Genomic DNA, 16576 nt, shown 5'->3' with positions numbered 1-16576 from the left:
TAAGACATGACGAATGTGAGAGAAATACCTGTGGTAGCTGGTACGGTTATTGTAGGTAACTTGATGTTATGTAGGTAGTGTTTTCGGTGAAAAAACCTAAGTTATAATTGAGAAAGTTATTTGGAAGCAGTCTTTTTCCTTTTCTTTGATTATGAGTACGAAAGTGGTAGGTAACTGGTACCTGTGGTAGGTTTTCTGGCTATTGTAGGTAACTTGGTATTACGTAGTGTTTTTGGTGAATACCTAGGTTATCATTGAGATTCTTCTTGATTTAATTATGAGTATGAAAGTAGATAAAGCAAAAAAGACAACAGAATAATATTGGGAAAAATATCAAATCAGGTAATTTTGAAAAATAATGAAACTTTTTTGAATTATTTACATCTATAAAGTCTTTTACGTTAAGTTTACGTGAATATAGTTGCGAATATTATCATCAATTTGTATTCGTACCTTATACATGATTTTTACAAATTTGAATAATACTTGGCTTTGACAACGAGAAATGTTAAGACTAGAATGTAACATTAAAATTATTAAACCAAATAAAACTTCAAAAAATTCGCACTATTACAAAACAATACTTCGTAAATACTATTCAAGCCCTAAAATAAAACGACTCGAACCACCAGCAACAAATTCACAAAACGCCTACACAAATTACAATAGCAAAAGTTATAACTGCGTATATTTCATTATAAGTCGGTACCTTTCTGAAGGCGTTAGTATAAGGTTCAATTATAAAAATTTAGTAGCCCCTAGCGAGCCGAGTCGACCGCTCGTAATTTATGCATCCCCCACTATGAGATGGTCTGAGAACGAATCTATTAAGTTCCTTTGTTATAATGTGATAGTTTCTAGTTTATTTGCACTAGAATTGAATTGTAAAGTGGCTGCAAAAATTGTTTGTGGGTTTAATGAAATTGAATTGTCGTGTTTGTGGAGAAATGTTTTAGTATTTATAAAAGTGTTTTTAAAATGGGTTTAGTTTCAAATTAATTTGAATACCTATCTGTGTCTCGAGTAACATTTTCCCCTGTTCCCCATATTCAAAGCTACATAAATAATTTATATGTTTTTAAAAAGCCCAATTAACATCTCTTACAAACGTAGAATTGCGGTTACACGTTCAAAAATCTTTTATGGACATATTTTTACATTTCATTTTACAGCTTTCCAGATAAACAGTGTAAAAATACGCATTCAATACTGATATTGTTTATTAACCTATTGCTACATTTCGAAAGAAGTACCCATTTATTTACCAACAGACCAAAACTCAATAATTTCACCTACAGATTTTATCCACAATACAGTAAAGCTTACAGAACAGCCAGTGAATGTCCACAATACCGAAAAATGTCGGTAGAACAAGTTAGCAGACAGCATGCGGCATGCCAGAGAGTTGGTCGTAAAACACGCACTTGGCGCTACACCGATAAGCACACGCCAACAACGCACGCTGCGTTTTATACGCATGCGTAGGGCTGCTACAATATGAATTGTTTTGTTCTGAAAAATAATTTAAATTATTTGGTTAATTGTATATGTTATTTGGTTTGTTGGGAGTTCTACATAAGCTAAACGATACTTATTTAGAAATATAAATATGTAGATACCAGGGTCTTTCTTTTTTGTTGTGTATATCCTAGCAAAATACCTACTACCTACTTTCAGGGACTTAATGTATTGGATATTAGTAAAATATGAAATGTAAACTAAAGTAAAAATTCTAGTCTGCGCCTACGTATGCGATATTTTAAACCACATACAGTCATTCATTTATAAAATTGCGTACCTATTTTCCTTTGAATGTAGGTTGAGACCAAAGAACGCCTCTTGCTGCGATCCTTACAAACGTCTTTTGCTTCAGACACATCCATACATATTGTAATACAGGGTGGTTACATAAAACACGCCGGTAACACTGAGGGCAGCTGGAAAAACTATCACCACTATAAATTCCACGCTATGTCAAAGCCTTCACAAAAACTTTCATACAGTTTACAATCCCATACAAAAAACAACAGAAATTCTGCTCTAAAAAACACACGAATAAATCCTTGTAAACTTTTCACCCACTATCCTTAACCGTGGAGGTCATGACCCCACCTTGTCTATAGTAAATCAACGAACTGCCAGACCTGTGTTCGTTATGGATGAACCACCATCGACAGAACTGACCAAGATGTATTGAAAGGCTTTTTCCCTGAATCTTCCTACTTCCTGCTTTCAGTGGAGTGGAAATGGAATTTTTTGGGAGAAAAAGTTTTCTTTGAGGTTTTTTGGAAGTTACATAAAGTATAGTAGTAGATAATGCATGAGACAAAATTCTTTGCTGAAAATCCCTGCAAAGATTTAAACAACTATATTTGTACTAAACAGAATAATTATTTTTGCACGGAAAATAAGATAAACAAATTTGCTAGCTGATGTTCTGTAATCGAATCTAACTAATAATAATAAATAAATAAATAAGTTTCTCGTATAATAAACGTTTTTCGTGCAGACGGAGTCACGGACAGAAGCTTGGTTCATGTTTTACTAGAGTGAAGGCTGTCTGCTACAGTTAATAACTTAACTAAGTATAAAACTTCACCTGTTTAGTTCAAATTAACTTCTTTAGTAAATACTACGCTTGGCTAGTGCCTGTTTAAAGCTAAGTAAAAAAAAAGGTTTTTCCAAACCCGAAGAAGTTGTAATACCTCAAAATCAATCAAGATTTTGAGAATTTTCATAATGATGAAATGCAATGTCCCACGTTTGTCTCTTTTACAAATATTTTGTCTTTAATTTCAAAAATATTTTTAGTACCTTCCTAAAAATAGGTATCTTGAAAGTTGGTAGAAATACTTTACTACGTAATACAATGTTTACAATAGTACAAAGAGCAACACATACATAAAACAAAATATTACCAAAGAAACAAAAATAATACTCAAATTGCACTCGTAGCAGCCCTACACCAGCTGTCGATATTGTCCACAGAGTAAAGATGAAACCCTCACACTGTCAGCCATATATCAACACGATATCAAGTTTGCACTTCGCGACTCCCCGCTGTAATTCTTTTATTATTTATTTATTTTATTTGTGTGAAAATAAAATAATATTTACTTATTTAAATGCTCATTTTGGTGTTTTATTGTTCTGGTTTTTAAATGATTGTGAGGGATGTCGCATTTTATATCACAGAGACTTTTTTCAATTGGGCTTAAAGCAAAACTTAGAAAAAAAATTATAAAGTTGAGGAAATATAAATGACTGATATTATTAGTGGTCATCATAATGTCAAAGCTGTTCAACCTAGTGTCAAAGGCCTTTGACATGGCTTATAATAGAAATGTTGCTAAAACTTTCTTACACGGCGAGTGCAACCTGCGCCGAAACGTTAGGTTAGGTTAGTCATTTCAAGGTAAAATGTGTGTTCGCGTTAATTCCCGTATCCTATTATATATTAAACATGCAACTCGAGAGTTTAGAAGTTATGTATAAACTACAAAAATCCTTCAAACCTCACCGATTCTTTTAAAAACGACTTCAAAATCCCTAACTTCTATAAAATGAAAGCCATTTTAAAATAACATTGGATTGAAACGATTTATAAATGAATCGTTATGTGAGTGGTGCTATTAGTTCAAACGTCTTGCTCGACCGATGTTCATTGCTCACTGCATCTCACATTCATCACTGACCAACTGACCCGGCTATTTGTATGATGAGATTTGGGATAAAATGGCGGAAAATATTTGGTTTAATTTAAAAAGGAAACGTATCAGTATAAATGTAAACAGACATATTGTGAGTAAATAAAAACATGAAAAGGGCTAATAGTGACGAATGGGGCTGGAGCGTACCCACTTAGGCAAAGATCTTAGTCAAAATTGGCTGAAAACAACTATTGCTTTACAAAATATATGATTTTCTAGGATTCAAATATTTTTAATATTCGTTGTAATAGCCATGACAGAAATAAATAAATTTATCATCTGTGAAAATTTCAACTGCCTACTTATCATGGTTCATGAGATAATGCCTGGTTACAAACAGACAGACAGACAGACACCGAAGTCTAAGTTATAGGGTCCTGTCTTTCCCTTTGGGTACGGAAAGAATTCTCTCTCTTGAAAGAAAGGCCAAGTTTAAAGCTGGCATAAAATCAGTGTCATAAGTCCACAGATATTTTCAAATTCAAGCGTACAATATCACCAGCAGCCATTAATCACGATTAGGTTTAAGCAAAACTGTGTATTAACTACTAAACGGGCTATTATCGTCAGTAATCGTGAATCCCGTATCAACTACCAGTAAGCAGCAATGATTTGATTTATATACCGATCGCCAATGAACTGTGAGTATACATAGATTATGATGGTTTGCAGAAAGTTAGTCAAAGAGTTTTGTGCCTACGAAGGTAATTTTTTTTATAGTATTGATTAGTGATCTTTGTTGATTATTGTTAATGTGCTATTATACAAAAGAAGAGATAAAATTGCAACTTGTATATAATAAATATTAGACCTGTCCGTTTGCTACGCTTTAACTAGTTTTAATAAAATTAAAGACAGAAATATTAAACTTTAACCGTAATAAATATAGATTTCATTGGACATGAAAAAAGTCGCATTAAAAGCGTATAAAATTACCAAAAGATCAGTATTATCAATATATTTCCAAAAAAATTAAAGAAATCTACCATCATTTTGACTCTCTAACAGTGCAAAAGTGACTACATTGTTAATAAATAATCGTATAATTTCTTTAATCTATTTGTAAAACATAAATAATTTAATATTTTAATATAATATATAATATATAATATTATAAAGCTGAAGAGTTTGTTTGTTTGTTTGTTTGTGTGTTTGTTTGAACGCGCTAATCTCAGGAACTACTGGTCCGATTTGAAAAATTCTTTAAGTGTTAGATAGCCCATTTATCGAGAAAGGTTATAGGCTATATATCATCACGCTACAAGCAATAGGAGCAGAGAAGCAATAAAAAATGTTACAAAAACGTGGAAAATTTTGACCCATTCTCTCTTATGTGACGCAAGCGAAGTTGCGCGGGTCAGCTAGTAATTTAATATATCCTGCTACAATACCCACACGGTCGCCAAAAGTGTCAAGATACTAAGTGGTGTTGAAACTTACATACTAACAACATTTCGTAGACGATAATGCACTCGCTAAGCATCGGCTATCGTGCCCGTTCAGTAATTAATGCGGCTAGTGGTGGCAAAAATACGAGTGTACTACGTGCACTTTCTACCTTATGGAAATTGCTTGGTTTTGGGACGGTAATGCAGTTTCGTGAATATGTTAGAAGGTGTACTGTTTTTTAAAGGTTTCACAGTCTGGGAATAAGTGTTAAGTAACCTATTTTTTAGATAAAGTGGTCAAATGTATGATGTTTGTTTGTTTTTCGTATGGTTAGTGGTCAACCTAGTGTCAAAGTTGTTCAAGCCGCCCAAGAGGCCTTTGACGTGGCTTAACGACTGCTGTAAATGTATGATAATCATATCAGAAACGGGCCTAAATAATTTCTAAAATAAGATAGTAGATAAGAAAATACAAATTTTGATCTAAGTATACGGATATCCATGATTAATTCTTATTATTTTACACAAAAACCATAAAAATGTATAAAGGGCGTAATATAACAGGCAAATGAAAAAATAAAAAGGGTCATTTTTAATGAGCAAACGGAACATTATAGAAAATAGACCCATGGTATTAACTCTATCCCAGGAGCCCTATATCAATATTTCCAATTCCTACTAATGATCTTTCGTTCTATCTAAAGTCCAATAAAGAGTAAAATGTTCTTGTGTGATGAGGTAAAAAAAGGAAAAAGTATGTGTAATGTAGGTATGCACTGTAGACACAAAAGTGCTTTATCTGCTTTTTAGTGTAAGGAAGGCTGATCCCACTACCATATAGGACGAATAGCCAGGAAGAGAGAGAGAAAGAGAGAGGTTTTTTTAAAAATAGGTAGAATATGGACTGTCACTTTTGTATGAAACTTACTCTTTGTATAAAACTGTAAATCAGCAACGTAACAACTTTGTCAGCCGTTCCGTTGTACTGAAAATCGTTCATGATTCATTGCGAGAGTTTCTTTTTGTACAAAGTAAAAACGTTACAATTTTTATACACCAGTTAAATAAGTTCAATAGATATTGGTAAAAGGATTAAAACATACATGCTTCTAAATACATACACGCAGAAACAGATTTTACTTCTAGGCTCAGAACCGATACTTGTGCTTATCTTCCATAAAAATGTCTTGAGTGGGATTCGAGGCCGCAAAATTATAAAAGCTACTGTAGGTCTGACTGCAATTTAATCTCTAAACATAAATATTTTTTTAAGCAGTACAATATTTCGCAGTACAACCACTAAATCGAAAATAATCCAACTAACTTACACCTCTGTAATCCGAAAATAAATTTTAAAAAGTCTTTAAAAATATGATCACACAAAGTTATCATCGTTTGTTACGAAATCCAATTTACCAAAATTATTGGAACAGTTCTCACAAATATAGAAATTCAATTTCATTTCTAAATCTATGACTTTGAATTAAGATTGAAACTAAATGCAGTCTTAGCATTTTATTTTGTAACTTTATACTATACTCGGGGCATTACAAACGTGCGAAATACGTCATTTCTCATTTGTATCTCCTCTCGCTCGCACTTATAGATCTTATGAACAATTTATACCATTGTCACCTCTCTCTTCATCTTTTCTTTTTCTTCTCTTGTCTATGACGTAGTTTGTACGTTTGCAATGCCCCGAGCATAGTAAAATATCCTGTTACGTAGTATCCATAGTACATATATGTATGTTTGTTACTTTCACAAAATACTGAAACTGAAATGACACTTTAATGAAATTAGATCCGAAAAGAGCTTTGAACCTGGATTAGCACAAAGCACACTTTACCTCGGGACATCTTTCCACGCGGACGAAGTCACGGTCAGAAGCTAGTACATATTATATAACTATTTATATTCAAACTAACTGACCCGCGCAACTTCGCCTGCGTCAATAAGAGAGAACGGGTCATAATTTTCCTCGTTTTCGTAACATTTTTATTGCTACTCTGCTCCTATTGGTCGTAGCGTAATGATATATGGCCTATAGCCTTCCTCGATAAATGGACTATCCAACACTGAAATAATTTTTCAAATCGGACCAGAAGTTCCTAAGATTAGCGCGTTCAAACAAACAATCAAACAAACAAACTCTTCAGCTTTATAATATTAGTATAGATAACTATTTGTATTTAAATTTATTATTATTAAAATAACTAAACTGCATAATAATCAAATGCAAATAAGTATACTGTACCTACGTTTGACCATCTCCTTTAGAATCCTAATGCAACATGTTTGAGCTCTTATGATAAGCTGGGAGGTATCTCAGAGAGTACATGCAAACAATATGAATAAAACTACTCCTACCTACATCATATATGCGGATTTCAATACAGGACTATATAGGGATGGTACTTAGTAATTTAGTGAGGAGGCGCTTGTGGCTCGTTGCACTCACCGGTCGGTAAACGATCAGTGGGTTAAGCAATCTTGGCGCGGTCATTCCATAAATGGGTGGCCGCATAGTGGTATTTGAACTGAGCGTTTCCGTGCTTCGGAGGGCACGTAAAAAGTCGGTCCCGTTTGTTATCAATAAGATAACAGTCGTTAAGCCATGTCAAAGGCCTTCGGGCGGCTTGAACAACTTTGACATTAGGTTGACCACTGACCATACGACAAATAATAAATAAATTATTTAGTGATTGTACAAAATACAATGAAATTGACACTGGGTCGAACTCTTCAAAATAATTGATTCGAAAGGTCCATTTCGAGTGAATCTAGTTGACTTAAAACTTCTCATAGCCATATTAAAATAAATTTTCAAAACGTAAAAATATCGAATTTTGAACTTTTTTTGCAAATTTTAAATGTTTTTCTTATCTTGAGAGAAAGGGTTATCTAGGAAAAAATATATGCAACAAAAAATGCGAGTACTGTGGTTGATTGGTCTTAAACAATCTATACTAATCTATACTAATATTATAAAGCTGAAGAGTTTTTTTGTTTGTTTGTTTGACCGCGCTAATCTCAGGAACTACTGGTCCGATTTGAAAAATTCTGTCAGTGTTAGATAGTCCATTTATCGAGGAAGGCTATAGGCTATAAATCATCACGCTACGACCAATAGGAGCAGAGTGGCAATAAAAAAAGTAACAAAAACAAGTCTTGACTATTCTCTCTTATGTGACGCAAGCGAATTTGCGCGCGTCAGCTTGTCATCAGTAAAATTACAATGTAATAAGATAAGAGATGACCGATGTGATATTCACAGCACCTTATTCTTAACTTCAATATTTCAATATGATAAAACTATGTGGTGGTAGCCCTGTTTCAAGTAGGTATAACCGACTTCGCTCGGTACAAGAGCGGTCGCAAGTCTCATGTAAAACTGATGCTGATTTTACAGAGAGCCACAACAAACCCTGTTTGCTTTCATTTTATTTAGAAACTACAATTTTATGCAAAGAACTCTTGCATTAATTGGACGAAGAAAATCAGCAAAGAATCTTTTGAAGCACGATTTTCTATCACTTTCAAGTTTCGACAAGCGGCTAACTGTCGACAAATTTTCTATGATTTTTGATCATTGCCCCTTGCGGATGCTGTAAAAACTACTTTATATTATTGTCTAGCTTTCGATACCTGATAGTACCGTCTAGAGAAAACGCTACTGCAGGTTATGATTAATATAAAAATACTTTAGTCATATACCTAATGATTCTCTGTGAACCCTAAGTTGAAACAGTTCATAAAGTTAATAAAATAAATAACTAAATATCATTGGACGAAGAAAGTTAACATATTTAAAAAAAAAAATCAGTAATATTATAGATTTACTTTTTTGCTATAGCTAGTCGAATTATAACCACGTAAATAAAGGAATTGCGTACAGATAAACATACAAACTTCGACACTTTCAACACAAGAATAAGTACTACGGATAATGAACAATTTAACTGATGTACGTATAAAACAGTAAGGTAAACACTTAAGAGGGCCACATAAAACAAACACAAGGCCTTTTAAAATCCTACGGGTCATTATGGTGTCGTATCCTTAAATTAAAGTAAATAAATAAAGCTGTACACCACTACGCCCTTAATTTGTACCTGCTTCTGGCATTTTACCTGGATCTAGAGTCATTGGAACAGGTATAAGGTTATAGTTAAATAAATCTATAGTGTAGTTTTAGTTGGCTTTTGAATTTGTGAGAGGCTGTCGATTATTCATAGTGTTATTTATTTTGCACTTTTTATCCATTTTTCATATACCCCCTTTTCGAGCCACATATTATTATGATTAATAGACAGCCTCTAAGCTTTAAGAATTTAGTTTTTAGCAGGATTTAAATAAAAAAAAACAGTTAAATAAACAAAAAATATTACGGCAAAAACAGTGATTGAAAAGATAATAGTGTAAAAAATATAGTAGTTTCGTAACAATGTGTTTATGTCTTCTTCGCATTCGTCCTGTTTCTGTAGAGTTTCTTCTAATGCTTATGACTCGTCAATGCTACTGTACTCTAAAATATTGCTATATTACATTAATTGTAATATAATCACATTGTATAAAATTAACATTATTAACAAATGCAACAATTTTTAGAATATACAAGTAAATCATTGACATACCAACTTACTTCTTTAGGAAATTCAAACACAGAGCTAGAAGTATTTATTTTTAGATGAACATACAGTCTCAATTCTGCTTTTAAATACCCCGAATATAGCTCATCTAGTATTCCTATATCTTTTAGGCTCACCACGGTACAATTCGCTAAGGCCGTAAATCGTCATAATTGGAGGGAACCGTAGACGCACCCTGTATAGTCCTTACATGGACGGTACTGCATCTCACTCGCACTTTAACCAATACTAAAGAGTAAAAGAGACATCAACAGTTGTATAAAACAAGAAGTCATTTGCAATCATTGACAGCAATTGAAGCGATTGAAGGAATTGATCAGTGATTAATGTTAGTATGTGGGGGTGATAATTGATGTTTGTGTCAATCTGAGATCAATTGATTGTGCTGTCTTTGTGTGGTTTATTAATGATGGAAGATTACGACAGTTTTACTAGTTTTCTGGTAATTTCCTTTTCTTTTTTAGGACTCGCCTGTCTTTCCTTAAAGGTAAACACAATTCGTTTGTATGTTTTAGTATAATTACTTTAGGTAAAGATGTCATATTTTTTTATAGTAAGTCTTTTTACGCTTGCTATACCCGAAAGTGCAGGCAGAAGTGTACTGGATACACCTATAATTCACGATAAATACTATTAGTCTTATGTAATGTTATCACATTGTCCGTCCCAGGAATCGAACTTGAGATCTCGTGATCAACATAAAGCAACAGGCAATAAGCAATAAAGTTATTTATACATTCAATAATTTGAGTATTTTTTAGAAACTGTGTAATAAAACCGTATAAATGCCCAAAAAACAATTGAATGCTATCGTTTGGCAATAAATGTAATCCTCTTATAGAGATGATCGGTTCAAATCTGTTGTGTTCATTAATTGAGAATACAAATAGATTTCGTTGTATTTCAATGGTTTAAATTTGATTTATTTAATTTTATATCTTTTATGATAGACTACAGAAAAATTTAAGATAAGTCTGCGTGCCACGGATAATAAAAGATTTTGACTGTGGGTAAAAATTATATGCCTGATTAGTAATAACTTTTGTTTGGTACTTAAATCTAAAGCACTACTTGTGTACTTAGTGCATCTATCCTGATGGAGCCCGTACATGTTTGTTATATATGTGACTAAAAGAGAGCTGTAATATATAACGTAAAATTTACTTTTGTAACCCAATTTACTTACTGACGTAAGTTTATTTAATCTAAACTTTTGTAAAGACAAAATGTAACGTAATCAATTCTTTAAATTGTATAAACAAACAATAAACAAAGAAAACACACCTGAACACACTGACTTGCAAAAACTCCAAAAAAACCCCGTTCAACAATCGATGCCATCTGATTATGTAAAGTTTCTTACGCAAACCACATCGAGAGACAAAGACGTTCTTCCCAACCATTTTATGAGCTCCACACCCGAATATTTTACCGATAAATATCTTGAAGACATTCCTTTACTGTTTATCTAAATTCAGCAGATTCTGTTAAACTTCTTCCCTTTTAAATGTTAGGCTTGCTACAGACATACAGGACGGCATAAATTGGCCCAGCCGGACGGTAAAATTAAATATGTGTCGATGATTGTTTGGAAAAAATGCCGCTCGACATCGCTGCGCCTAAATAAAAACCAGCTGTGACGATTAGACCCGTAAGAACTACAAGATCGGCTTAAGTAAAAATCTAATATAGTAGTTGTTACCGGTTGACTTATTTGTTCCACAAATACTGCCAAATCAACTGATTAGATGAACCGAATGGATAACCCGATCGGCATAAATACATTTGATACAAAGTACCAAGTATCTGTTATCCCATAATATTCAATGGGACTAGGATGACACTGCGTATGTCCCATTAGTCCCATGATTTTCTGCAACGGGACTTTTCCCACCAAAACAGTGGGACTTAACCCACCACGGGACTAGTGGGACAAAAAAGTGTCAGTTGTCCTGCCACGGGTCAAATAGGATAGACCCAAATCGACGATCCCGGCCCAAATACATGTGTATCAAGCCTTACGTATATCGTCTTAGATTGCGTAGCATTCAATGTTTTCAAACATTAATGGCGGCGTTTAGGCAAATTGGCGGTTTTTGTTTCGTTTACTGAAAAGATTTCAGGTATACTTTGCTAATATTGTTTGAATTTCTGTAGTCGTTTTCTTTAAAAGGTTTAATAACAATTATAGGTATTTGTATAGGCACTTAAAGGTTAAAGTTATAGCACTAACTATGACTTTGAAAGACATTTGCAGTCGCTAAACGATTCAGAATGTTGGGTAAAGAGTAGTCTATAAAATGTAACTGTTAAGTTGAACAGTTATTTTATAGTCAGCTAGACGATTAAATGTACAATATTCGAAAATAAATAAATATTCGAACGATTGCATGTGTAACTACTTTATAAATTCCCACAAGAAATGACGCTCTGTTCCTATGGGGATAGATAGAGATCAATTGAGACGATTTGCAACTTACTGATACTTCACATTAATGATGAGTGATCCAAAACTATCAACCTAGTTATTAGCAAAAAGCAATCAATAAACTTGAACTGAATATAATTTTCTTTATTTTTCATGTATTCCCTCATAAATTGCACAGTATTTAAACCCACCATCTATTTATTACATACTTTTTACCGTAAAGTACCTATAAGATATATTGAATGTGAATAAGAATAAACACCCAAAAATAATGGAATATTCAAAGCGATTTGGCGCTTAAATCTTTAAACGTATCAGTTATATGAGAGATGCAGATGCTTAGAATATAGAATAGACATTTATCAGAATAAAAGACTGACTGAATTCCTGAACTGCGGCAATTCTTATAAACACTATATATAATGGTATTGAGTATATTGCAAATTTATCCCGTTGATTATGTTCCCATAGTAGTTTTAATATCATCGATCCCATACAAACCCTGTCCGTACAGTTACAAACATATTTAAAAAAATCTAACTTTGTGCTGTTGTTCTGAAGTTATGCACGTACATACATTTTGGTGAACCTTTTTATTTACCTATACATATATTTAACTAAACGTGTTGCATTGCATGTCTGTTATTTCAAATTAATGCATTATATTGCTTGACGTTTCAGCAAGCTAATTAGTCAAATATAGCAACCCATATCCAAATGTGTAGATCAGAGCAATTGCTGTTCGGAATGTCACATCGTCATCTTTCTTTCATCATTCATTTTCTGTGTTTGATATATTGGTCCTAGCCGGTTTCGGCGACAGCGACTGCAATTGTGGACTTTGCTAGATACTGCCGACCTCCACATTCTTCCTATCTTTGATGTGCTCGGAGGTGAGAGGCGTAACCAATCTTGGTTACGAATGTGCGGTTACAACGTCTCAAAGAAGGCTAAGACCAGGCTGATTTTGATAAAATCCAACAAATTATTTTACTATGTACTCTATCTCTTCTAGTAAGATACTGGTATGTAAGTCGATAAACTGTGATGAGAAAGGTGTGAGGTCTGAGACCGCAGTACGATCGCTACGATCAAACGATGCATATTGATGACCCTGTGACGGTGAGATGGGTACTCTAATGACACACTGTAGAGCCAAATAAATAGCTTTTTGAGAAAGTTCTAAAGTATACATTGCATAAAGTAGAGTTTAATATTGAAAATTAGTGCTTTTGCAATAAAGTATTTTTTTCATCATTAACATCTAACTTGAAGACATGAATCTGATCAGTTGTTGTTGGTATCAATAAAGTTTAAGTTAAATGAATCTGAAGACATATCTAATATTTTTCAGGAAATTTAGAATATACTGAATATTCGATTCAGGTTTTCTAAAAATTAAAATTATATAATTTTGTTCTATAAATTTTTTTCGTTGATTTTTACCAACAATGAAGATTTTTAGAAATACAAAACCTGAAAGCTTTAATTATACTCACGAAATGGTAATATATAACAATACAATAACGCTAGTTCAAAAACATTTCGTTTTTTCGTTTCGCGTTATTATACCCCTATTTTGTCCCAAATAACAAAGGACACAAATCCAGGCACTTTAAATCAGTCCTTCCAAACTACCAAAAGTTCAACAATCTTCCTATCCATGTGTATCACATACTTATAAGTTATAACTTAAAATCAACTCAGAAATAACTTGAGTGAAACTCCGTCTCTTTCATGCGTCGTGCATATCTTCAAGTTTAAGTTGTGACTTATACGGAGTTCTACTTACTTTATTATTATTAAGTTCTTAAGTTTAAGTTCGAGGTGTCTGCGAGAGTTATTCTTTTGGGTTTCAATTAATATTATAATTGTAGGAATTAAGCCGTTGAGGAAATACTTGTGTAGTTAAATTACTTACTTTAGCGATTGAAATGAATTTTAATATCGTACGCACGTATCGGACATGTGTAAGTTACTACACATACATACATGTATAATATCAAGCCTTTATCCCATAGTGGCAAGCAGATACCAAAGAACGCTACTTGGTTAGTACCAAGTCCAAAGAAAATCATTTATCTTGAAAAAAATTAAGGTGCGGAGTACTCGTAACCGGTGGTCCTGTGGTGTAGATATGAATGATGTAATGTACTCCGCACCTTACTTTTTTTCAAGACATGATTTCCTTAAATTTTTGTGGCCAGCAAATTGATTTCAGGGTACAAAATAATTTGAGCAATTTCAAAATGTGTTACGTAATTTTATACGTAGAATAACTCAAAACTAATCTGCTGCCGACGCGTCAAACAATTTTAAAGACAGTTGCTGTTGGATTCGTCGGTTACCAATCAGGAATGTAAAGTACATTGCCTACAGTCGCAGCATGATGTTGCTGCCGTGCAGTCTCCAGTTAAATTCTTCACCCTACTAACAATAGTAAAATAAAGCCAGTTTCACAAACAAAAAGCTTAAACAGCAAACAGTGGCTGTATTCTCTCAATTTCATTAACTCCCGTCATGTTTCTACAAAACAATATTTAACGTTCACACTTGAAAAACTTCTGCTTTTAATCATTTCAATAGTTTTACTTGGAAACAAAGAAAAAAGCACTCTATTACTAAACCTTATAAAGTTGATTTTCAATTGAAGGTTTTCCACGAAATTCTCTCCTTAAAATTGATTTTAACCTGTCGCTAGCGTTGGACAAAATTAACAAGCACAACGACGAAATAAAATTAGTTATATTGTTCCATTTAGTAAGATATTTCGTTGAAATTCACTTGAATCATGGTTCATTAAACCTTGTGTTATTAAGACGCTCAAATCTGAGCTTTATTTCGATTTGAGAGTGATTTCTGAGAATAGTGAGATATCAAAAGCCTGGATTTGTGGTCTGATTGGTAGTGTATGCTGATCATGAGATCTTGACACCAATACTCGTGCTAGTGTCAGGCAAAGCACTTTTTGAATTTTATTATTGTCGGTTTAATATCGGTCAAAATATTCTTAACAGTAGTTACCTTGGAGTTTGCTGTCGTGCCTGGTATACAGCAATAGGCTTGCCTGGAACGAATTGCGACTTTATATGGCAAAACGCGGATGTATTTCATACGCCTTTGTTTATACTTTCGAGTGTGACAGTCGTGATGCCATAAATTGTATGGTCATCACCTTTGATATTATGTGCAAAGATTCTACAAAAAATACGGACTCATCTTCAGATTTCACGATACAAACATTTTTCCTATGTGCTAAACCCTAATTTACACAAAACGTTTTACAATTTAAAACGTTAACAACAGTTTAAAATAAGTAGCAGTATGTTTTAATATCACAGATTCGGAGCGCAATAACAGCTCAGAAAGCTATTACAACGATGCTTGGTGCAATTTGAAGCTATTCCGCTGTGAAAATCGCCGGTTTACTATAAATCCATATAAACCCGCTACTATTTGTTCTAGAATGTTTCAGGTGTTTTGTTTTTGGAAATGTTTTGTACTCATTTTAGTTTAGGAGCAATTTTCTTTGTGGTTTTATCCCTTCAGTAGTAATTAATATCTGATATACTTAATCTACATACTTTACTGAAGAGCTGAAACGAAGATGAAACAATGGAGATGTTGGACAATCCGAGATAAAAAAAATAGTCAACTTATTTTTATAAAAGACATCCTTTAAGGTACACGTGAGTGCAATCTCGCGGAACAGCAAAGGAGATCATCCACGGTCCATACATTTTTGGGCCTTTTTTCAAAGTGCCGGCCAACAAAAAAAAGTGGCATGTATCGATAGAGCTAGCCATTTGAAACAATAGTTAGTATGGCACAAAACCGGTAGGATCGCTTTAAACCGAGTTATACAGGGTTGAAGATTCATAATATTCAAACATTTATTCATTTCTGAAAGTTCTGTTAAACATAAAATAATGATTGATTTTGCTAGAATTAAGTATCTAAAGCAAACGACCACTCTGACATGCACATAGCCCCGCACTCCACCCTGGGTGCTTGTGTATGCATAATGCGCATACGCACCACTCCCATCGTAGTGAGTCGGGGCGATCACATAACGATTCCGATAAGTGTGTTACAGTAGGGAATTACATACAAATAATACTGATGAGCTCGAGTTGATACGGTCACGACCCGTTTCGGAGTTGATACGTGTGCTTACGACCTTAAATCAACTTCAGAGTGGTCGCTTCACAATCAAAATTGCTTTAGATAGTTAATTCTAGCAAAATAAATCATTATTTATGCTTCACAGCACTTTCAGAAATGAATAAATGTTTGAATATTATGAATCTTCAAACCTGTATAACTCGGTTCAAAGCGATCCTACCGGTTTCGTGCCATACTAACTATTGCTTCAAATGGCTAGCTCTATTGATACAT

This window comes from Anticarsia gemmatalis, chromosome 20, assembly GCF_050436995.1.
Source record: "Anticarsia gemmatalis isolate Benzon Research Colony breed Stoneville strain chromosome 20, ilAntGemm2 primary, whole genome shotgun sequence".
Lineage (NCBI taxonomy): Eukaryota > Metazoa > Arthropoda > Insecta > Lepidoptera > Erebidae > Anticarsia > Anticarsia gemmatalis.
This window is presented reverse-complemented; position numbering follows the sequence as displayed.